Raw genomic sequence first — 25,847 nt, forward strand, 5'->3', positions numbered from 1 at the left:
ACCTGATAATGTGTATCTTTAGAAGTTTGCCCAATGAGTCCCTAGGAGTACCTCCTTATGAGATGCTCTACGGACGTAAGTGCCGTACTCCTCTCAAAGCTTTCAAAGACTCTCTACGTGATGCCACCTTCAGTGAGCATCAGAATGTGCCCCAGTTTCTTCAAAACCTACAACACATTCTAGAGAGGGTCCACAGTTTTGCCCAAGATAATCTATTGAAAGCACAGGAGAGGATGAAGACTCATTATGACCAGACCAGCAAAGTAAGGAAATTTAAACCAGGAGACTTCGTACTTGCTTATTTCCCTATCCCAGGTTCTCCTTTACAAAACAGGTTTTCAGGACCCTACCGCATCAAGGAGTGCAGAAACAACCACAACTACGTTCTAGAGACTCCAGATAGGCGGCGGAAGACCCAGTTGTGCCACGTCAACCTCCTGAAGCTATATAACGGTACTCCTCCCACTGTCATGAAATATTACTCTTCCTTTAAAGAGCCATACATCCACAGTGAGACCTTCCCTGCTTCTCCTCCCGAAAGCACTGACAAGGAGTCGGCGCTTTCCAATTCGGAAATCCTAACTGATCTTCCCAATTATTTTCAGGACAATCATAGTGCACCTCTCATCAAGATCTTCAAAGAACATCAGGAGTTGTTCCGAGATGATCCCCAAGAGTGTAATGTTACCCAGCACGACATCCAACTGCTCCCTGACACCCGGCCGATTCGTCAACCCTTCTACCGAATCAGCCCTAGCAAGAAGGAAGTCATGCGTGCTGAGGTGCAGTACCTCTTGGGTCATGGACTGGCTACACCTTGTGAGTCCCCCTGGGCCTCACCCTGTATCTTGGTGCCAAAACCCCAAGGTAAGGTGAGACTGTGTACGGATTACCGTAAATTAAATAATGTGACTGTCAAGGATGCATACCCCTTGCCAAGGATAGATGACATTCTTGACGACATTGGTAATGCCCAGTACTTGTCCCAAGTGGACTTGCTTAAGGGATATTACCAAGTGTGTCTAACAGAGCGAGCCAAAGAAATATCTGCCTTTATCACTCCCTTTGGACTTTTCAGATATGAACGCCTTCCTTTCGGACTATGTAATGCCCCGGCCACCTTTCAGAGAGCTGTCAACCGCGTCATCCAGGGCTTGGATAACACCTACGCCTATTTGGATGATATCGTCGTAGCATCCAACACCTGGAGCGAACATCTGCTCCAGCTGCAACGACTGTTCGCCAAGCTCCTGACAGCCGGCCTCACCATCAACCTGGGCAAGTCCACCTTTGCCAAAGGTAAAGTGCGTTATCTGGGTCATGTAATTGGGAGTGGAAGCCTAGCTCCGTTAGACACACACACTCAAGCCATCCAGCATTATCCACAGCCTACCACCAGGAAGCAGCTCCTGTGCTTCCTTGGTCTTGCCTCCTACTACCGTAGGTTTGTGAGAAATTTTAGTACAGTAGCCACACCATTAATCACTTTAACGAGTCCCAAGCAACGGTATAATTGGACCATGCAGCAAACCGTTGCTTTCGAACAACTCAAATTCCTCCTCTGTTCTAATCCCATTCTCGCCTCGACCGATATCATCAAGCTTTTCGTCCTTCATGTCGACGCCAGTGGTACCGGCATCGGTGGTGTCCTGATGCAGCAACGAGGCGAGGAGGTTCTACCTGTCAACTACTACAGCTACAAGTTGAAACCCCACCAGAGGAACTACAGCACTATTGAAAAGGAGCTACTCTCCATCGTCCTGAATCTCCAGCACTTTGCTCCATACCGACAAGGTGCTAGGTCTACCACCATCTTCTCAGACCACAATCCTCTCCGCTTCTTACATCAAGCCCAATTCCATAACCAACGTCTTCTACGATGGGCTTTATATCTGCAAGATTTCAACCTGGAGATCCGCTATATCAAGGGTTCTGACAACATCATAGCCGACGCCCTCTCCAGAGTCTATGAAGTAGAAGCAACTCCAACTATCACTCCACCACATGAAGACGTAACTTCTTCCAGAACCGCAGGTTTCGGGGGAGAGTTGTGACGATAATCTCTTTCAAGAGAGATTGAGCCTGCTCTTCCCTACATCATTATGTCGTAAAGTACAAGATACTATATAAAAGATACGTCCACCAGTATCGCCAAACATTTTGCCCAGGAAGCAAATCGTACCATGCACACCCCGACACCTGCTACAGCCGCCATAACCAGCAAACTGCTTATCCTCCGCCTGCCTGTTGCTGATTGGCTGGTGTCTCGCCGCACCTGCACTCACCACCACCGAGAGTCGACGTCTGGGCAGCAGCACGCCGTACTCGTCAGAATATCTTTGTGCTCCTTGGAGTTGACATCTCTCGCTAGTAGACTAAGCCTTGGCTTTCGTGTACTAAGGGAGGTGGCAGCCTGAAGCCAGTATTCCAGCACCGCACATATTAATTTATATTACAATCACTATTTTTGCATTCTGGTCTTAGAGTAACTTTTCATTGCCAGTTATTATTCACGTTATTTTGTTTGTTGACCAGTGTTGAATTTTATGAGATTGCCTTTATTCATGTCTTGTTTTCTAGAGTAATTAAAATTTCATTGTTTATATACTTGTGTTTTGTGTGTCTTCCCATTACCTTACCACAGACGAAAGGACAAACATTTCTCTTTTCTTTTTTTGTGATGTGACGAGGCCCTGCCCCCAGCTTTTGAAACAGCCGAACACCAACGCTTTACCGTCACAATATATATATATATATATATATATATATATATATATATATATATATATATATATATATATATATATGCAACAATGATCACAAAAAAAAATAAAAAATATATATATATATATTTATAATATATATATATATAAAATATAAATATATATATTTATAATATATATATATATAAAATATAAATATATATATATAAATATATATATATATATATATATATATATATATATATATATATATATATATATATATATATATATATATATATATATATATATATATGTTGTACCTAGTAGCCAGAACGCACTTCTCTGCCTACTATGCAAGGCCCGATTTGCCTAATAAGCCAAGTTTTCATGAATTAATTGTTTTTCGACTACCTAACCTACCTAACCTAACCTAACCTAAATTGTTTGGCTACCTAACTTAACCTAACCTATAAAGATAGGTTAGGTTAGGTAGGGTTGGTTAGGTTCGGTCATATATCTACGTTAATTTTAACTCCAATAAAAAAAATTGACCTCATACATAATGAAATGGGTAGCTTTATCATTTCATAAGAAAAAAATTAGAGAAAATATATTAATTCAGGAAAACTTGGCTTATTAGGCAAATCGGGCCTTGCATAGTAGGCTGAGAAGTGCGTTCTTGCTACTAGGTACGACATATATATATATATATATATATATATATATATATATATATATATATATATGTATATATATATATATATATATATATATATATATATATATATATATATATATATATATATATATGTCGTACCTAGTAGCCAGAACTCACTTTTTGGCCTACTATGCAAGGCCCGATTTGCCTAATAAGCCAAGTTTTCCTGAATTAATATATTTTTTCTAATTTTTTTCTAATGAAATGATAAAGCTACCCATTTCATTATGTATGAGGTCAATTTTTTTTTATTGGAGTTAAAATTAACGTAGATATATGACCGAACCTAACCAACCCTACCTAACCTAACCTAACCTATCTTTATAGGTTAGGTTTGGTTAGGTAGCCGAAAAAGTTAGGTTAGGTTAGGTAGGTTAGGTTGTCGAAAAACAATTAATTCATGAAAACTTGGCTTATTAGGCAAATCGGGCCTTGCATAGTAGGCTGAGAAGTGCGTTCTGGCTACTAGGTACGACATATATATATATATATATATATATATATATATATATATATATATATATATATATATATATTTATATATATATATATATATATATATATATATATATATATATATATATATATATATTGTGACGGTAACGCGTTGGTGTTCGGCTGTTTAAGGCTAGGGGTATGGCCTCGTCACATAGTTATAAAAAAAAATAGAAAAACTGGAACTTCGTCTGTGGTAAGGTAAGGAGAAGACACACAAAACACAAGTAAAACTTTAACAATGAAATTTTAATTACGTTAAATAAATCAAAACATGAAAATATGGACAAACAAATATGTATAATAAAATCAATGAATCAAAATAATAAGAATACTTAAATGACACAATGAAAGTTACGTTAAGGCAAAATAATAAGAATTGCAACACAAAAGTTAAGTGGGAGGTGCTGGAATATTGGCTTAAAGCCACCACCTCTCTCAGTACACGCTAACGTCTAGCTGGGAGGAGTGCTGGCTACGAAAGCACGGAACATTCTGAGGACTGATGTTGGGGCGACCCCAGACATCAGGTAGTATTGGGGGGCGAGTGCAGGTGCAGCCAGACCGGCGACCAATCAGCAGAGCCGTAGCGATCAACGGGTAGTTTGGTGGTTGGAGTTCGAACAGGTGGCTGGATGCATACGTTTCTGCTCACCCTGGCAAGCCTTGCTGGTGCTGGTGTTGTTGTCGTTGTTTGACATTTCTTCCATAGTCTTTTATATAATTGTGACGACGTAATTATGAAGGGAAGAGCAGGCTCAATCTCTTGAAGGAGATTATTGTCACAACTCTCCCCCGAAGCCTGCGGTTCTGGAAGAAGTACGTCGTTATGTGGTGGAGTAATGGATGGAGTCGCTTCTACTTCATAAACTCTGGAGAGATCATGGGCTAAGATGTTGTCAGACTCTTGGTATAGCGTGTCTCCAGGTTGAATTTCTGCAGGTAGCAAGCCCATAGTAGAAGACGCTGAGATGAGAAGTGGGCGTGCTGCAGGAGGTGTAGGGTGGTGTGGTCCGTGTTGATGGTGGACCGAGCACTTTTCAGGTGTGGAGTGAAGTGCTGAAGCTTCAGGATGAGGAAGAGTAGCTCCTTGCCAATTGTTCCATCGTTCCTTGTAGCAGTAGTCGCTGACAGGTGTATTCTTCTCGCCTCGTTGCTGCATCACGACACCACCATCGTCGGTACCATTGGCGTCGACATGGAGGATGTAGGGCTTATCTGACGAGGTGAGAGTGGAATTAGAAGAGGGCATAGGAGCACGAGTATTATCCTGAAAGCATTTGGGAAGATCATTAAGGATTTTGGAATTAGAAAGCGCCGACTCCTTGTCAGTGCTTTCGGGAGAAGAAGCTGGGATGGTCTCACTGTGGATGTAGGGTTCTGTGAAGGTAGAACAATTAATCAAGACAGTGGGAGGAGTACCATTATATTGCTTCAGGAGGTTGACGTGGCACAGCTGGGTCTTCCGCCGCCTATCTGGAGTCTCTATGACGTATGTGTTGTTGCTTCTGCACTCTTTGACGCAGTAGGGTCCTGAAAATTTGTTTTGTAAAGGTGAACCTGGGATAGGGAAATAAGCAAGGACGAAGTCTCCCGGCTTGAATTTTCTTACTTTGCTGGTCTGGTCGTAATGAGTCTTCATTCTCACCTGGGCTTTCAATAGATTATCATGAGCAAAGCGGTGGACTCTCTCTAGAATGTGTTGAAGGTTTTGAAGAAACTGGGGCACATTCTGATGCTCACTGAAGGTGGCATCTCTGAGAGAGTCTTTGAAAGCCTTAAGGGGAGTACGGCACTTACGGCCGTAGAGCATCTCATAAGGAGATACTCCTAGGGACTCATTGGGGAGACTTCTGAAAATACACATTATTAGGTCAATCTGCTTATCCCAATCCTTTGAGGTTTCACTACAAAACTTTTTCAAGAGTGCTTTGATGGTCTGATGACTACGTTCAAGAGAACCCTGTGAAGCAGGATGATAGGGGCTGGACAATACCTGTTTGATGTTGAACTCCTCCAGTGTCCTTTTGAAGAGATCACTGGTGAAGTTGGTGCCACAGTCACTTTGAATCTCCCTGGGAAATCCGTATTGAGTGAAGATCTTCAGTAGATGTTTGATAACCGTAGCAGCCGTGATGTTCTTCACTGGAACTGCTATGGGAAATCTGGTGGTAGGACACAGGATGGTTAGGATGTAGGCGTTACCTGAACTGGTCCGAGGTAAAGGACCGACACAGTCTATTATGAGTCTGTGGAAAGGTTCCGCAGGCACCTGTATGGGAATCAGTGGTGCTCTGGGAATGGAGACGTTCGGTTTGCCTGCCATCTGACATGTATGACACTGTTTTACGTACTGTTTGACGTTGTTTACCATACCTGGCCAGTAGTAGTCTTGGCGAATCCCATGGTAAGTCTTGTTGAAACCGTAGTGGGAGAATGCTCCATGGGCCAGGTGTAGAATAGTGGGCCGCAGGCTGGTGGGAATCACAAGTTGTTCGATGTTGGCCCAATCGTCCTCCTCCTTCAGTTTACTGGGTCTATATCTGCGGTAGAGCAAGTCGTTCTCTAGGAAGAACCCAGGAATACTGTCGGGTTGAGTCTCAGCCTGGAAAAACAATGGTGTTAAAGTAAGATCTTCCCTCTGCAACTTACGGAACTCCAACTTGGTCAGATGCGGGGGTAGTTTCTGAGGGTCTTGAGGGACAGCGGTGGCAGTAGAGTCAGCTGGCTGTGGACGTGCGGCTTGTGCACGGGTGGTCACGAGAACCGGAGGAGAAACTTCATCACTCTCTTGAACCTCTGCTGGAACATACTCTAGAATAGGATTTATTGGCACAGAGTTACACACCTGGGGTTTGTCCATGACGATCAGGTTGGTCGGTTGCAGGTCTTCTGCCAAGTCGTTGCCTAGGAGAAGTTGCACTCCAGGCATGGGAAAAGGCTTTTCCCTGACGGCGACTTGGACTTCCCCGTTCACGTAGGGACAATCCAGGTGGACTCTGGCGAGAGGGTATGGAGTAGTAGCAGTGAGGTCAGTGATGAAGACCGTTTCCCCGGTGTAGACTATGTTGGGCACAGCCGACTTCAAGATGATCGATTGTAGAGCCGCTGTGTCCCTCAAGATCTTCAATTTGAAACGTCCCTCCGGATTTGAACCGTTGGCAGAGACAGTTCCAGTATACAGGTGGTTACTGAAAAGAGAAAGATCATTAACATCAACACCAACATTCATCACAGGCTTACCGGACTTAGGAGGAGTTGGTTTGGGTCGTTGTTGGTCAGTGGTTCCCTTGTATTGAGACTTACCACACTTGTCTATGGTATGTCCATAGAGTCTACAATACTTGCAGTACAGTTGTGAACCAGCTTGATCGGGGCTCACCTTCTCGTAACTGTACCACGACTTCTTACTGGAGGATGGTTCAGGTGTCAGCCGGTGGATGAGGCTGTAAGTGTCAGCCGACTTAGCACACTTCAGGTAGTCGGTTTCTTCTTTATCTGCTAAGTAGAGGCGGACAGGAGGCGGCACACGTCTCAAGAATTCTTCAACAAGCATCAGGTTGACGAGTTCTGTAAAAGTAGAGACATGTGCTGCTTCCAGCCATTTCATGAAATACCTCCGTTTCGTGTTAGCAAACTCAAGGAAGGTAGTGGTACTTGCCTTCAGGTGGTCACGGAATTTCCTTCTATAACTTTCTGTGGAAAGTAGGTAGGCGTCCAACACTGCTTGTTTCAGAGTGTAGTAGTCATTCTCAGACGCCAAAGTACTGAGTGTGACTGCAGCTCTACCTGTAAGATGGACTCTGAGAAGTGTGGCCCATTGGTCGACAGGCCAACTGAGTTGATTAGCAAGGGTTTCAAAGGTGGTAAAGAACACATCAAAATCTGCTTCTACAAAGGATGGCATTAACTTACTTGCATGTGATATATTAAAACTGACGGGAAGATTGGCAGTAGCTTGTTGGCGTTGAGTGAAGTGGGAAGTTTCCAAGGCGATTTCACGTTGACGACACTCTAGAGCCAGAGTCGCTTGTTGCTTGTCATGTTCGCGTTGCATCTCCAACTCGCGTCGTTTGGTTTCAAGCTGTACTCGTTCCCGCTCCTGGAGTAGTGCAACCTCACGTTCTTGGAGGGCGAGTCCTCGTTCGTGTTCTTCTCTCCTCAAAGCAGCTTCACGTTCTCTGAGGGTGATTTCTCGTTCTTGTTCTTCCCTCCTCAAAGCAGCTTCGCGTTCTTGTTCTTCTCTTCGTATGGCAGCAGCTCGTTCTTGTTGTTCGAGGGCTTCCCTTTGCTGTTCGCGGGCTTCCTTTTGCTGCTCACGTTCAATCTTAGCCAGCTCTAGTTTAAGTTTCATCGTTGCCAAGTCAGTTTTATCTGCAATATAGTAAGTTTCATGAGTTTCAGAGTCTATCTTACCTTGCTCTAAATAGTAATCCAGCAACAGGTTGTGTAGGTCATTTTTGTTGGCTTGATAGGGAACTTCTAGTTGATACTCATGTGCAAGAGTTTGTAGTTCAGTCCTCTTGGCACGACTTAAAGTCCCTATTTCACCTGCTGGATTTGCACGGAAAGTTTGGAGACGAAACATGGTGAAATTAGCAAATAAAGGTACACGAATGTTCAATAATGAAATGTCAGAAACAGGACAACGTGGCAACTGGTACCTATCCTGTGTGATCTTTAACAATTAACGTTAAGTGAAAGATATTAAATGATTAAATGAAATCAAGGGCGCAGGAAATCTTGTACCCGGTACTCGTGTAAGAGAATAAGGGCAAGAAAATCCTACTAACAAATGAAACAAAGTTTCGAAAACAAATGAAACAGTTAAATGCTTCAAAAGTAAAATTGGTAGTCCAAGGATGTAGGCATACCTTGCCAAGTCTCTATAGGACATAAAGCAAGTTTTTCCTACTGAATTTAATATGATACTTACAGAATTAGCGAACTTTTGTGCTCTGAAAAAATAAGCTAATTCCCTACCGTTGTATGTATCATCATCTCTGACTGACGTGTAGGGGTGCGAGGTGTCAACTGGTGACGAGAACTGCTGCTGAGGTCCCAATTCAGCAACTAAAGTTCGAGCTAGAGGAACTATGGCCCTCTTTGTCCTCCTACAGTCAGATTGCAGAAGATTGGGTACTCTTGACCCGGGGCAGACCACAGTACCAGAGTACCAATATGATGATCTGTCAGAATGAGAAATATTCAAGGGACATAGATGGTAAATACGAGTAATAACATGGAGGGAGAGATGACCAATTAAGAGTATGACTGAGGCCTACAGTCACCACGTAATCCAAAGTTGTCTCACCTTCACTATATGTTACTCTCGTAATGCACAATACACCGCACCTTATAAAAAATGAAATTGAATGAAAAATAGTAAAGCTACGTTAACAAAGTTAAATACGCTTACCATAAATTACCACTTGGCACCAGTACCTGAGTGAAGCTCCTAGGACAGGCCCCCATATAACTTGTGACGGTAACGCGTTGGTGTTCGGCTGTTTAAGGCTAGGGGTATGGCCTCGTCACATAGTTATAAAAAAAAATAGAAAAACTGGAACTTCGTCTGTGGTAAGGTAAGGAGAAGACACACAAAACACAAGTAAAACTTTAACAATGAAATTTTAATTACGTTAAATAAATCAAAACATGAAAATATGGACAAACAAATATGTATAATAAAATCAATGAATCAAAATAATAAGAATACTTAAATGACACAATGAAAGTTACGTTAAGGCAAAATAATAAGAATTGCAACACAAAAGTTAAGTGGGAGGTGCTGGAATATTGGCTTAAAGCCACCACCTCTCTCAGTACACGCTAACGTCTAGCTGGGAGGAGTGCTGGCTACGAAAGCACGGAACATTCTGAGGACTGATGTTGGGGCGACCCCAGACATCAGGTAGTATTGGGGGGCGAGTGCAGGTGCAGCCAGACCGGCGACCAATCAGCGGAGCCGTAGCGATCAACGGGTAGTTTGGTGGTTGGAGTTCGAACAGGTGGCTGGATGCATACGTTTCTGCTCACCCTGGCAAGCCTTGCTGGTGCTGGTGTTGTTGTCGTTGTTTGACATTTCTTCCATAGTCTTTTATATAATTGTGACGACGTAATTATGAAGGGAAGAGCAGGCTCAATCTCTTGAAGGAGATTATTGTCACAATATATATATATATATATATATATATATATATATATATATATATATAGTGTACACTTTATTATGCAAGGTTATACAGTTACATATCTGATTTAATACAAAAAATTAACATTAAGAGGACACAAAAAAAAATTTGCTTCCTAGAGGTTGTAGATTTCCTTGAACTCCTCCTACGCCTGGCAGAAACCGAGGATGCAGCGAGCATTCCCCCTCTGGATCGCGACACTGAGGCGCTGAGAGAGAAAACTTGCTGCTTTAGGGTCTCTTGTGGTGTCAATGAGCTTGGAACCAAGATCCTTAAACCTTCTTGCACTCTCTCCCCATGGGCCTAGGGTCTCAGACCCTATTGGAAGGAAGTTGAACCGATCATCTAATTGCCTGTACTTTGCTGGCTTGTCTCTTTCTCTGCGTGTCGCCGCGGCTCCTGCTTGGCCGGCAGAGAGGTTGATGTATGTGGTTGCCAGGGTGGATACACAAGTATTGTCCCATGCCAACTGTCTGCCACCCTTCCACTGTCGCAGTGTGATTCCGTCTGGTCGGCCGGCAAAGCTAACAGAGTCACGGTTCAGTAGGTTGCAGGTCTCTCTCCGCTGGACACTGAGCAGAGGCAAGGCTTCTTTTAATGATGACATGACTTCGTCGTGTCTAGTGTGCCAACCACACGATTTTCCACAGTGCAGGCCATGCAATCCATATTCGTCAGCATCTGCCTCACCGCAAATACACCTATGAACAGTGTGAATAGGGGCAGCAAGACGGAGAGCGACTGCAATACGGAGCTCTTGCGGATTAAGACGTGTGCCTGTCGCAGACCTTGGGACTGCCAAAAGGAAGTCCCCTGCATGGGGAGCCTGCACAGCTGTGAGGCCTGCACGATCACTGGGGGTTGTTGCTGCCTCCAGCAAAGCTGTGGCTTCTTTGTCTTTGTCCCAACTGGATTGTTTCTTGGCTTTCGGCATGGCTGGTCTGAGTGCTGGGTCTGCCATGGCACCCCATTTCGTGTCGTATTCCGTGTAGTGGGGGTCCTGTATCCCCGCTACATCACTTAGGGTGTCAGGTAGAATTTCCTTAACCAGGTCATCTGATGCTGAGGAGGAAGATAGGAAGGCTGGGACAGCAATTTGGGTAGCAGTGTGGACACCCAAGCCACCGAGCCTAACAGGAAGAGTGGATTGGTTCCACTGGCATTCGTTGAGGGAGAGGTTAACAACTTTTTCCAGCATGGTCTTCAGTAAGAGGTCATACTCTTCAAGCTTTCGGCTGTCGTAAGATGGGGCGCACCTAAGAAAGTAGGTTAGCCTGGGAAGGGATAGGCAGTTGGTGAGGAGATAAAAAGCATCGTGGGCATCGATATCACCTATTCTGTCTTCCATCCTCCTAAGGTCTGCGATTTTCTTGTCAAGGATCTCCTCAATGGCGTTAGACCCGAGGGGAGCTCCAAGGAGGGTGCTGTTCTCGGCCCTAATGACATGGGCTCCAGGCAAGGCAGACCTTATTCTAGCTACGATGTCTGGGTTGGAAGAGACTACTTCACACTTGGAAGGGTTCAGGACAAGACCCAGGTTTACTTCTTGCTCTCTTATTTTCCTGATATCTGCCAAGAGATGGTCTACGGTGCCAGCTATAGTGCCATCATCCAAAAACCAGATGTTGAACTCGCTGGACAATCTTTCTGTGATTTCTTTTAAGACTAAGCAGAAAAGAAGGGGAGCAAGAGGATCACCTTGCTGAAGACCTTCACATGATCTGATTTCATGTTCACCAAAGAGCAGTTTTGACTCACCACTGTAGCACGATAGTATGAACGGGTAGAGGGGCCGAGAATGGCGATGTACGGCACAAAGTACTGCATCTCTTCTGACCATGTTGAAGGCATTCTTAAAGTCCAGTTTGAGCAGGGCCTTTTCATCAGAAATGTTGGTGATGTATGCTCGTGCTGCATGGGTAGCCGCTTCACAGCCTTGGGGGATTCCAAAACCTAGCTGGATTGGTTTCAGCAATTCAGCCGCTTGCTGGCAGACTACCCTCGTAGCAGCCTTGGCAATCAGGCGTCGGAGAGTGTTGCCAACAGCGATTGGCCTGATTCCTTCATCCTTCTTTTTGAGAGCACAGAGGGAGGCACCAAAAAAGAGAGGCCTGATGACCTCAGGTATCTCACCAGCCAGGCACATGTTGACGAACCTTGTGAGTTCCATAAGAAGATCTTGTGCAGCATCACCAACAGCAGGATTTAACATTTGCGTTTTAACCCTGTAAAGCCGCCTGCTGACCCAGGTGGAAAAGAAAGGGCTGCTTTGTAAACCTCAGAGTCACCAACGATTAATGGGTCTGAAATGGTGTCGGCTGAGGCGGAACGATGTTGTCACCTTGAGGGGCTCTGGGTGGGTGCTTGCTTTGCAGGGCCCGTGCTGTGGCTGAGTTTCGAGGAGCAATTTTCTTGTCACTGGTGAGGACTCTAATAGCACTTGCGGTATTTCCCTCTTCAATTTTCTTGGTGATTTGTGCTCTGATTTTGTAAGTTTCCGGTACGTTGTTGTTACCATTTCTGCGGTGGATGTGTTTTGCTCGGAGAGGCAGACGAACTAGGTTGTCCCCCCCATGGGTATTCATTTATCGCCCTCAGGACCGAGGAAGCAAGTGATTTGTTCCTCCTTGCAGGGACGGTGAGGCATACACTGCCAAACAGAAGGACATTATGCCACGCTTGAATGTTTTCCGGGGCATCATTGACCTTTTTCAGAAGATTACAGAGTTTGGCTGCTGCATTTGGGCGGGCTGCTTTAGGAATGTGTGGTAATGTTCTAGCAGACGTCGCTATGATCGCTTTGGTGAGGTTTTTGTTGCATACTTGGCAAAAACCTCTTTTAGGAGCAGTTGTTGGTACCTCAAGGTTTGCGGAGTCCTGCCCGACCGCTGGGACTCCTTCCATTTCAAGTCGGTTGGGAGAGTTAAACTGTGCATTGTTTTATAGAGGGGGGCAAACACGCTGGGTCATGGCCAAGCAACTGCCAGCAACTGGGTGTGGAGGCATCAACTGGGTGTGGAAAAAGCACCTGGGTGTGGAGCCAGCAACTGGGTGTGGAGCCAGCAACTGGGTGAGGAGCCAGCAACTGGGTGTGGAGGCCGTGGCTGGGTGAGGAGGCATCAACTGGGTGTGGAGCCACCAACTGGGTGTGGAGGCCGCGGCTAGGTGTAGAGACGAACACACACACACACACACACACACACACACACACACACACACACACACACACACACACACACACACACACACACACACACACACACACACATATATATATATATATATATATATATATATATATATATATATATATATATATATATATATATATATATACTCTGCAATATATACCCTGCAATATATACCCTGCAATATATACGCTTCAATATATACCCTGTAATATATACCCCTGTAATATATACTCTTCAATATATACCCTTCAATATATACTCTGCAATATATATTCTGCAATATATACCCTGCAATATATACCCTGCAATATATACTCTTCAATATATACCCTTCAATATATACTCTGCAATATATACCCTGCAATATATACCCTTCATTATATACCCTTCAATATATACCCTGTAATATATACCCCTGCAATGTATACCCTGCAATATATACCCTTCAATATTTACCCTGCAATATATATACCCTGCAATATATTCCCTGCAATATATACTCTTCAATATATACCCTGCAATATATACCCCTGCAATATAAACCCTTCAATATATACCTTGCAATATATTCCCTGCAATATATACCCTGCAATATATACCCTGCAATATATATACCCTGCAATATATACCCTGCAATATATACCTTTCAATATATACCCTGCAATATATACCCCTGCAATATATACCTTGCAATATAAACCCTGCAATATATACCCTTCAATATATTCCCTGCAATATATACCCTGCAATATATACCCCTGCAATATATACCCTACAATATATATACCCTGCAATATATACCTTTCAATATGTACCCTGCAATATATACCCTTCAATATATACCCTGCAATATATGCCCTGCAATATATACCCCTGCAACATATACCCTACAATATATATCCTGCAATATATACCTTGCAATATATACCGCTGTAATATATACCCTGCAATATATATATACCCTGCAATATATATATACCCTGCAATATATATACCTTTCAATATATACCCTGCAATATATATTCCTGCAATATATACCCTGCAATATATACCCTGCAATATATACTCTGCAGTCGGTGATGTGCTCTACACCCAGGGCGTTAGAGTAGGAAGAGCCCTATACCCACGTGACCCTAGATTAGGAAGAGCCCAATACCCCCGTGACCCTAGAGTAGGAAGAGCCCTATACCTCCTTGACCCTAGAGTAGGTAGAGCCCAGTACTTCAGTGACCCTAGAGTAGGTAGAGCCCAGTACTTCAGTGACCCTAAAGTAGGTAGAGACTTATACCCCCGTGACCCTAGAGTAGGTAGAGCCCTATACCCCCGTGACCCTAGAGTAGGTAGAGCCCTATACCCCCATGGCCCTAGACATTTATAAGTTATTATATACAATCAATTTAGAAGATTTTAAAGCCGAATTTAAGTAGTGCGTGTGTGAAGGAAGGGGAGATGAGGAAGAGGAGATAAGGAAGAAGGGATGAGGAAGAAGAGATGATCAAAAGGAGATGAGGAAGAAGAGATGAGGAAGAGGAGACGTGTGAAGGAAGAGATGAGGAAGGGGAGATAAGGAAGAGGGGGTGAGGAAGAAGAGATGAGGACTGAGCTACAAACTTCTGGAGAATAACTCACATCTGAGGCGAGTTACCTGCCGCTCTCATATGAATGTTTTAATGATTAGCACAATATAAAATAGTCAGGAAATACGTGCCTAACTTTAATAACATTTTTGTGGTTTAACTTAAACAGTTCAGTGTTCAGTGAATTACATTAATGTTCTAGCAGTTACACAACTACTGGGCTCTGAAACTCTTCACATTAACCTTCAGATAACATTGACTACTTTCGGAAACTTTTGATCCCAAAATGTAATTTAAACTATACGGAGTTGTTTATCAAGTGTGAGAGTAGTTGCTCACTTGGCGCACACGGTGAAGGTGAAGGCTTCGTCAGTGCCCAGGATGTAGGCGGGAGGCTTGAGCACCACCTCGTAGCGAGGCAGCACGAACTCCTCCACCTTGAAGGTCACACTCTGCTGTTGGCCCCGGGGCGTCTTCACGAACAGCGTGTACAATCCCTGACAAAAATGGTCGGATTAGCTACATCAAATATTTTGACACATTAAACATATTTTTTTATCATTATTCAAGAATCAGTAATAAATAATTCCTATTGATGAGGAGCAAGTTATTAAGTATCATCAGTCAACAGCAAGATATTTTTGTTGTTTGTTAGTGAACAAAATGTGACATAATAACTTAAAACCACGATAAGTTGGTGCTTAATGTACCCGAGGTCCAAAGTCTCTAGTGGTCTTGATGGGGCCAGGAAGTAGGCGGCTTGTCAAAGGTTCCTGAATTATTCCTATGATTCTTTTCAACTGAATTAATGTCTCCGCATTTACGGCTTCGACAAGTAGGTGATATCATGGACTTTTTATCTAAGGAGAAAATAATCTCTTGTTTTGTGTCCTCCAGAGAACACTGTTAGGTCTCATGATGATGCACTTTGTGAGTTATATTACACATTTTAATAATGTGGTCTGGATTATTATACTACAAATTGTTTAGTATTCTAAAAGTTCCACTGAGATCCGGCCAGTCATGTCCGGTGTGTAGTGTTGTTAGTCCTACTCTGGCCCTCAACCGTTCCTGGAACAACTTGTTCAGTTGAACAACCACTTTCTTGTCCTTCAAATTAACGTTTCGTTTGACTATTCACAAGGTCTTGTTGACATTTTTACCGCAGCGTCTACTTGTTGAGCAACTGTCAGTGACTGGTGGATCATAAGGCCTAGGTGCTTCTCTTCATCAATCTCCACCATGTTCGTCTTGTTGATATGGTAGTTATAGTGTATATTGATATGCTCTACAAGCACCGTTTTGGATTTGTAATATTAATAAATCGCCTTGCAAGGAATTAACCTTTTTTTGCTTCCCATTTTACCATAGATTCTAATGTCATCTGTAAATTTCATTATTTGGTTTCTTCTGTAAACTTGATTATTTGGTTTCTAATGTTCTCTTCTATATCGTGTTATATATTACAAGAAGAGTTGGTCCCAGGATGGAACCTTGCGGTGCTACACTTGGCATTCTAAACTATATTTATATCCACCTGAGACAACCTCTTGCCTTCCTTGTATATTTTTTTTATCCAATCAAATGTTTTACCATATATCCTACGTGGAGAGAGTCTTTCATGTGGTTCATTATCTAAAGCTTTAGAGAAGTCCACGTACACTATATCTGCTGTTCTGCACTTGGGCCTCAGCTAACATCTTAGTTTACTCGTGTTTCTTCAGGAAAGACGCAAGTTACCCTTCAAGAGCCGCAGTTACTTGGTTCATCCTCCAAGTGAATGGTATGTTTATGTCCCCAGAAGTGTGGATGACAATATTATTCCTGCAGGTCTCTGTCCAGGGTAAACACAGTCACCACAACCACAGGTTATTCAGCCAGCAGCAGAAGGGAGCCCTCTCCCGCCCCAGGACGATAGACCAGAGCCCCCAGGACGGTGTACCAGAGCCCCCAGGGCGGTGTACCAGAGCCCCCAGGACGGTGTACCAGAGCCCCCAGGACGGTGTACCAGAGCCCCCAGGACGGTGTACCAGAGCCCCCAGGACGGTGTACCAGAGCCCCCAGGACGGTGTACCAGAGCCCCCAGGACGGTGTACCAGAGCACCAGAGCCCCCAGGACGGTGTACCAGAGCCCCCAGGACGGTGTACCAGAGCCCCCAGGGCGGTGTACCAGAGCCCCCACGACGGTGTACCAGAGCCCCCAGGACGGTGTACCAGAGCCCCCAGGACGGTGTACCAGTGCCCCCAGGATGGTGCACCAGAGCCCCCAGGACGGTGTACCAGAGCCTCCAGGACGGTGCACCAGAGCCCCCAGGACGGTGCGCCAGAGCCCCCAGGACGGTGCACCAGAGCCCCCAGGATGGTGCACCAGAGCCCCCAGGACGGTGTACCAGAGCCCCCAGGACGGTGTACCAGAGCCGCCACGATGGTGCACCAGAGCCCCCAGGACGGTGTACCAGAGCCCCCAGGACGGTGTACCAGAGCCCCCAGGATGGTGCACCAGAGCCCCCAGGACGGTGTACCAGAGCCCCCAGGACGGTGTACCAGAGCCCCCAGGACGGTGTACCAGAGCCTCCAGGACGGTGCACCAGAGCCTCCAGGACGGTGCACCAGAGCCCCCAGGACGGTGCGCCAGAGCCCCCAGGACGGTGCACCAGAGCCCCCAGGACAGTGCGCCAGAGCCCCTCACCAGAGCTCCCAGGATGGTGCACCAGAGCCTCCAGGACGGTGCACCAGAGCTCCCAGGACGGTGCACCAGAGCCCCCAGGACGGTGCGCCAGAGCCCCTCACCAGAGCTCCCAGGACGGTGCACCAGAGCCTCCAGGACGGTGCACCAGAGCCCCCAGGACGGTGTACCAGAGCCCCCAGGACGGTGTACCAGAGCCCCCAGGACGGTGCACCAGAGCCCCCAGGACGGTGTACCAGAGCCCCCAGGACGGTGCACCAGAGCCCCCAGGACGGTGTACCAGAGCCCCCAGGACGGTGTACCAGAGCCCCCAGGACGGTGACCAGAGCCTCCAGGACGGTGCACCAGAGCCCCCAGGACTGTGCACCAGAGTCCCCAGGACTGTGCACCAGAGTCCCCAGGACTGTGCACCAGAGCCCCCAGGACTGTGCACCAGAGCCCCCAGGACTGTGTACCAGAGCCCCCAGGACGGTGCACCAGAGCCCCCAGGACTGTGCACCAGAGTCCCCAGGACTGTGCACCAGAGCCTCCAGGACTGTGCACCAGAGCCCCCAGGACTGTGCACCAGAGCCCCCAGGACTGTGCACCAGAGCCCCCAGGACGGTGCACCAGAGCCCCCAGGACTGTGCACCAGAGCCTCCAGGACTTTGCACCAGAGCCCCCAGGACTGTGCACCAGAGCCCCCAGGACTGTGCACCAGAGCCCCCAGGACTGTGCACCAGAGCCTCCAGGACTGTGCACCAGAGCCCCCAGGACTGTGCACCAGAGCCCCCAGGACTGTGCACCAGAGCCCCCAGGACTGTGCACCAGAGCCCCCAGGACTGTGCACCAGAGCCCCCAGGACGGTGCACCATGCAGAGCCCCCAGGACGGTGCACCAGAGCCAACAGGACTGTGCACCAGAGCCCCCAGGACTGTGCACCAGAGCCCCCAGGACTGTGCACCAGAGCCCCCAAGACGGTGCACCAGAGCAACAAAGGACGGTGCACCAGAGCCAACAGGACTGTGCACCAGAGCCCCCAGGACGGTGCACCAGAGCCAACAGGACTGTGCACCAGAGCTCCCAGGACTGTGCACCAGAGCCCCCATGACTGTGCACCAGAGCCCCCAGGACGGTGCACCAGAGCCCCCAGGACTGTGCACCAGAGCCCCCAGGACTGTGCACCAGAGCCCCTCACCACGTCAAGTGAGCACCAATGAGCCCAGTCCTACTTAACCAGACCACAATAACGTTCCACTTTGAGAAGCGAAGTTTATTACAATAATATTTTTCTCATTTTGTAAACATACTCACCAAAACTATATTACTTCATTGTGTGTTGTATTTTCGTCTCGTGTTCCTATCCTCTATTACCACAAGTGTGTCTCACCTTCTCGGGCTCGTCAGCGAGGTCGAAGTCGAGGTGGACGAGGCCGGCGGTGTTGTCGACGTTCTTCCACTGGGCGACGCGGGTGCCGGCCGGCGTCTGCACCCAGACCTCCGGGTACTGCCGGGGACACCAACACATTACTTGTCAGACCTCATGCAGTGGTCAAACATTTAGCCCTTCACTCACTACTTAATAAAATTATGAGTGATACTGGTTAAAATGGATTGAGTTCTCTCTCTCTCTCTCTCTCTCTCTCTCTCTCTCTCTCTCTCTCTCTCTCTCTCTCTCTCTCTCTCTCTCTCTCTCTCTCTCTCTCTCTCTGTCTCTCTGTCTCTCTGTCTCTCTGTCTCTCTCTCTCTCTCTCTCTCTCTCTCTCTCTCTCTCTCTCTCTCTCCAGACCACGGAAGAAGAATTGAAACAGGAATTTCCTTAAGTACTTTCGTATTAATACATCTTCAGAAGGAGTGATTTACAGGTCAAGAAGTGGACATATATAGGCAGGAGAGAGTGGTGGAGTGAGGTGAGGTACAATGACAAATGAATGAGAATTAGGTGGACACAAATATGAGCCGCATAAGAACTGCAGAAGGCCTATTGGCCCATACGAGGCATCTCCTATTCATACCCACCAATAGGCCCACACATGGATAATAATAGCATAAGATAGTAAATATTTACAATGAATTAGTGAGACAAATGAGTATCAATGATCCTACTCAAATCGCCCTCTAATTGATCAAAAATGGATCTAAGTATATATAAACCACTGCTAATGTTCAAATTACTTTCTTTTGTAATCTGTGTCAGAGCAGATTCAATTATGTTCCTGTTATAAGTGCTTTTACAATTCATTATTGAAGAAGCCATCTCCCAATCAATTTGGTGAGCATCTGCTGACAGATGAACAAACAAAGCATTAGACAATAGGCAGTGTCTTACAGAGTATTTATATTGCGAAATTCTACATTTCAAATTTTTAGATGTTTGCCCAACATAGAATTTATTAGTCTTTACAATGTATTATATATATGACACAATTATCACTACGAGGGCTGTTTCTAACTTATAGCTTACCAACAGTATTTTCGTAGCTAAACAATACATGTATATCAAAACGTTTCAAGGCCTTGACAATATTCTCAAACACAGAGAAATATGGTAAACATAACACATTCTTTGAGCGAATATTTTTTCTGCATATATTATTATAATATGTACGACGTGCTTTGCTACGGCAAACTTCCAAAAAACTCAGTTGGTAACAAAGCTTGAGACCAATCGAATCAATATTCTTAAACTCTTCATCTAAGAATTCTGGACTCACAACTCGAAGAGCTCTTAGATACATTGAAGAAAAAATAGATTTTTTCACATTGTATCTATGCCTTGAAAAATAATGAACATAAGATAAATTATTCGTAGGTTTTCTGTAGATACTAAACTTTAGTGAAAAATTTTCCCTGTGAATAAGTACATCTAGGAATGGCAAACATTTATCAATTTCAGTCTCCACAGTAAATTTTATAGCGGTGACTTGATCATTCAGTTTGGCTACAAATTCGTCTGTGTTCACATCTGTAGGCCATATACACAAAATATCGTCAACATATCTAAACCATGGAATGATTCCAGGGGTAATTTTTGAGACAAATTTCTTTTCGAAGAATTCCATGTACAAGTTTGAAAGCAATAGCGATAAATGATTCCCCATTGCCATTCCAAAAGTCTGTAAATAATTCTCATTATTAAAGGTAAATGTACATTCTTTAATGCACAACTTAACAAGATTGACAATAATATCAGCAGAAAGAGGTAAAATATGATTCATTAGTTCACGAGCAAGATAATCAAGAATATCATCAACCGGTACCTTTGTAAACAAAGAACAAACGTCAAAACTGATTAACTTTACATCAGGAGTGACAGGAATACTATTAAATTTGTTAACTAATTCAAGAGAATTAGTCAAATGAGAAGAGGAAATAGTTCCTAACAATGGGGACAAGATTTTGGTGAGCCATTTAGAAAGCTTGTAAGAAATGGATCCCACGGAACTGGGCAGTAGAGACGTTGAGGTAATTCACCGGGTCAGTAGAGACGTTGAGGTAACTCACCGGGTCAGCAGAGACGCTGAGGTAACTCACCGGGTTAGTAGAGACGCTGAGGTAACTCACCGGGTCAGTAGGGACGCTGAGGTAACTCACCGGGTCAGCAGAGACGCTGAGGTAACTCACCGGGTCAGTATAGAAATTGAGGTAACTCACTGGGTCAGTAGAGACGTAGTGGTAACTCACCGGGTCAGTAGAGACGTTGAGGTAACTCCCCAGGTCAGTAGAGAGGTTGAGGTAACTCACCGGGTCAGTAGAGACGCTGAGGTAACTCACCGGTTCAGTAGAGCCGCTGAGGTAACTCACCGGGTTAGTAGAGACGCTGAGGTAACTCACCGGGTTAGTACAGACGCTGAGGTAACTCACCGGGCTAGTAGAGACGCTGAGGTAACTCACCGGGTCAGTAGAGACGCTGAGGTAACTCAACAGGTCAGTATAGAGATTGAGGTAACTCACCGGGTCAGCAGAGACGCTGAGGTAACTCACCGGGTTAGTAGAGACGCTGAGGTAACTCACCGGGTCAGGTAGAGACGCTGAGGTAACTCACCGGGTCAGGTAGAGACGCTGAGGTAACTCACCGGGTTAGTAGAGACGCTGAGGTAACTCACCGGGTCAGTAGAGACACTGAGGTAACTCACCAGGTCAGGTAGAGAGGTTGAGGTAACTCACCGGGTCAGTAGAGCCGCTGAGGTAACTCACCGGGTCAGTAGAGACGCTGAGGTAACTCACCGGGTCAGTAGAGACGCTGAAGTAACTCACCGGGTCAGTAGAGACGCTGAGGTAACTCACCGGGTCAGTAGAGACGCTGAGGTAACTCACCGGGTCAGTAGAGACGCTGAGGTAACTCACCGGGTCAATAGAGACGCTGAGGTAACTCACCGGGTCAGTAGAGACGCTGAGGTAACTCACCGGGTCAGCAGAGACGCTGAGGTAACTCACCGGGTCAGTAGAGACGCTGAGGTAACTCACCGGGTCAGTAGAGACGCTGAGGTAACTCACCGGGTCAGTAGAGACGCTGAGGTAACTCACCGGGTCAGTAGAGACGCTGAGGTAACTCACCGGGTCAGTAGAGACGCTGAGGTAACTCACCGGGTCAGTAGAGACGCTGAGGTAACTCACAGGGTCAGTAGAGACGCTGAGGTAACTCACCGGGTCAGTAGAGACGCTGAGGTAACTCACCGGGTCAGTAGAGACGCTGAGGTAACTCACCGGGTCAGTAGAGACTCTGAAGTAACTCATCGGGTCAGTAGAGACGCTGAGGTAACTCACCGGGTCAGTAGAGACGCTGAGGTAACTCACCTGGCCAGTAGAGACGCTGGGGTAACTCACCGGGTCAGTAGAGACTCTGAGGTAACTCACCGGGTCAGTAGAGATGCTGAGATAACTCACCGGGTCAGTAGAGATGCTGAGATAACTCACCGGGTCAGTAGAGACGCTGAGGTAACTCACCGGGTCAGTAGAGACGCTGAGGTAACTCACCGGGTCAGTAGAGACTCTGAAGTAACTCACCGGGTCAGTAGAGACGCTGAGGTAACTCACCGGGTCAGTAGAGACGCTGAGGTAACTCACCTGGCCAGTAGAGACGCTGGGGTAACTCACCGGGTCAGTAGAGACTCTGAGGTAACTCACCGGGTCAGTAGAGATGCTGAGATAACTCACCGGGTCAGTAGAGATGCTGAGATAACTCACCGGGTCAGTAGAGACGCTGAGGTAACTCACCGGGTCAGTAGAGACGCTGAGGTAACTCACCGGGTCAGTATATAGAGACGCTGAGGTAACTCACCGGGTCAGTAGAGACGCTGAGGTAACTCACCGGGTCAGTAGAGACGCTGAGGTAACTCACCGGGTCAGTAGAGACGCTGAGGTAAGGTCCGGTGAGAGTGAGGATCCTGAACTTGACATTCTGGCTGGGCTCGTACAGGTACTTGTCCGTCTGGACGAAGGTGATGTCGCTGGTGCTCTTGAGGGTGAGAGAAACGGTGCGGGTGAGCTTGGCGCCGCGCACCACGCCCGCCACGTGTAGTGAGTGGGTGTACACCGAGGAACTCAGCACCGACACGTCGTAGCACGAACCTGTCCTTCCTGGAACACGGAACAGTAACTCTAGTTGTTATATATATATATATATATATATATATATATATATATATATATATATATATATATATATATATATATATATATATATATATATATATATATATATATATATATATATATATATATATATATATATATATATATATATATATATATATATATATATATATATATATATATATATATATATATATATATATATATATATATATATATATATATATATATATATATATATATATATATATATATATATATATATATATATATATATATATATATATATATATATATATATATATATATATATATATATATATATATATATATATATATATATATATATATATATATATATATATATATATATATATATATATATATATATATATATATATATATATATATATATATATATATATATATATATATATATATATATATATATATATATATATATATATATATATATATATATATATATATATATATATATATATATATATATATATATATATATATATATATATATATATATATATATATATATATATATATATATATATATATATATATATATATATATATATATATATATATATATATATATATATATATATATATGTCGTACCTAGTAGCCAGAACTCACTTCTCAGCCTACTATTCAAGGCCCGATTTGCCTAATAAGCCAAGTTTTCCTGAATTAATATATTTACTATAATTTTTTTCTTATGAAATGATAAAGCTACCCTTTTCACTATGTATGAGGTCAATTTTTTTTTATTGGAGTTAAAATTAACGTAGATATATGACCGAACCTAACCAACCCTACCTAACCTAACCTAACCTATATATATAGGTAAGGTTAGGTTAGATAGCCCAAAAAAGCTAGGTTAGGTTAGGTTAGGTAGGTTAGGTAGACGAAAAAACATTAATTCATGAAAACTTGGCTTATTAGGCAAATTGGGCCTTGCATAGTAGGCTGAGAAGTGAGTTCTGGCTACTAGGTACGACATATATATATATATATATATATATATATATATATATATATATATATATATATATATATATATATATATATATATATATATATATATATATATATATATATATATATATATATATATATATATATATATATATCCCATGGAGATGTGTTTAAAGTTTGTATTCTTGATATGGGAATAATGCGTATATAACATTTAATCAACAACAGGGTGTAGATTTGTGGAACCAAGAGTGGCCACTAGACGCCTCGTCACGAGGACATGTTTGTCAACTTAAAAATGTGACTTTGGTGATTGTTTCCACATTCCTCGTGGTGTACTAACCTGCTGGAATGTCTAGAGTGGTCTGGGGAATGATGTTAATGTTCCGCTTCTCAGGCAGCTGCTGGTAGTCGTAGGCGGTGACTGCTACCGTCAGTTTCCCAGCTGGAGCTGACGGGTCGTCCACGACCACACACAGCTGGGCGGTTGTTCCTGCCACCCACTGCTTGGGCGTGGTGACCACGTAGCCTCTGTGGGGGGCACGGCGAACTGTTAGTCCTTGCCTATCTCCACCATAATGAACACCAACTCAAACAGAAGCAAGTTTGTGTAGGTTGTGTATCAATTTATATAAATTAATACAAGCATGCCTAATGCCAAGCAATAATTATTTATTGACATTAATTAATGCCAATCATTAATTATCATATATAAAAAATAATTCTAGCCAGATGTAGAGACAAGTGTAATCTTGGTACTAGGAAAGGGACTCCAGTATTGACTTATAATCCGGGAGAATATCTGTGAAGAATAACAATGGTCACTTCTTAATATCCTGCCAATTTAAACTAAACTGTGTTCGCCCTATAGTTTACTCTCAACCTCCATCGTTCACACCAACTACTAAACATCTGCCTCAACGGTCAGTGTGTCCTCATGACGCACATATTGTCTCATCAACACCTGTTTAATCCCACCTTTCTCAAAATAATATTGAAAACTATAAATATTTGAAGTTAATTTAAAACTCTCTTTAATCAACCAACATTATACAGGACTCTTGACCTGTCGTTATGTGGTATTTATGTTCTTTTATTCTCCCATGGAGATGTTTGTCAGTTTGTCCCACAAACAATTTATTGCAAGTTTTATAAAGGATTTTCTAAGCACCAATTATACGTATTAAATGTTTTATTTATCAAATTAAATTTCCTAAATGCTATATTCATAAACATTTATTTAGACATTTCATTAACATTTTCATGAAATGCTAGAATTAATATTTATTACTTTGTAATCTCTATCAAACTTAAGGCATTTTCTGAAACTTTTCAATTTTTACTATTTAATAAAATACTTTGCTATTTAAATAAAATATTTAGAGTATTTTAAGGTGAATTCGTTTGTGAGAAGATGTAATTGGTTGTCCAATATTACGCTGATGGGATTGGTTCAGACGTGACTCATATTTTCTCAGGAGAGAAAAATCTTAGACAGTAACAATGTTGTGTTGATATAAGCTCGGATTGGACTTAGACAAAACAATCTTGTATCATTGCTGGTGACAACAACAATGTGATTACTGAAATTCAGTCAAGTTCCCTTGTCCCTGATGTCCCCTGCATACAGCTATGGTACCTGCAGTACTGCTTGACACCTTGTCGTCCCCTGCATACTGCTATGGTACCTACAGTACTGCTTGACACCTTGTC

The 25,847-nt window shown here is 44.0% G+C and overlaps 1 pseudogene; it reads right to left on the bottom strand.

Annotated features, from left to right (window-relative positions):
* Positions 1 to 24,075, bottom strand: part of LOC138357662 (murinoglobulin-1-like) — a 202,572-nt pseudogene extending 178,497 nt beyond the window's left edge.
* Between the last annotated feature and the right edge of the window lie 1,772 nt (positions 24,076 to 25,847).

Source organism: Procambarus clarkii, chromosome 79 (genome assembly GCF_040958095.1).
Source record: "Procambarus clarkii isolate CNS0578487 chromosome 79, FALCON_Pclarkii_2.0, whole genome shotgun sequence".
Lineage (NCBI taxonomy): Eukaryota > Metazoa > Arthropoda > Malacostraca > Decapoda > Cambaridae > Procambarus > Procambarus clarkii.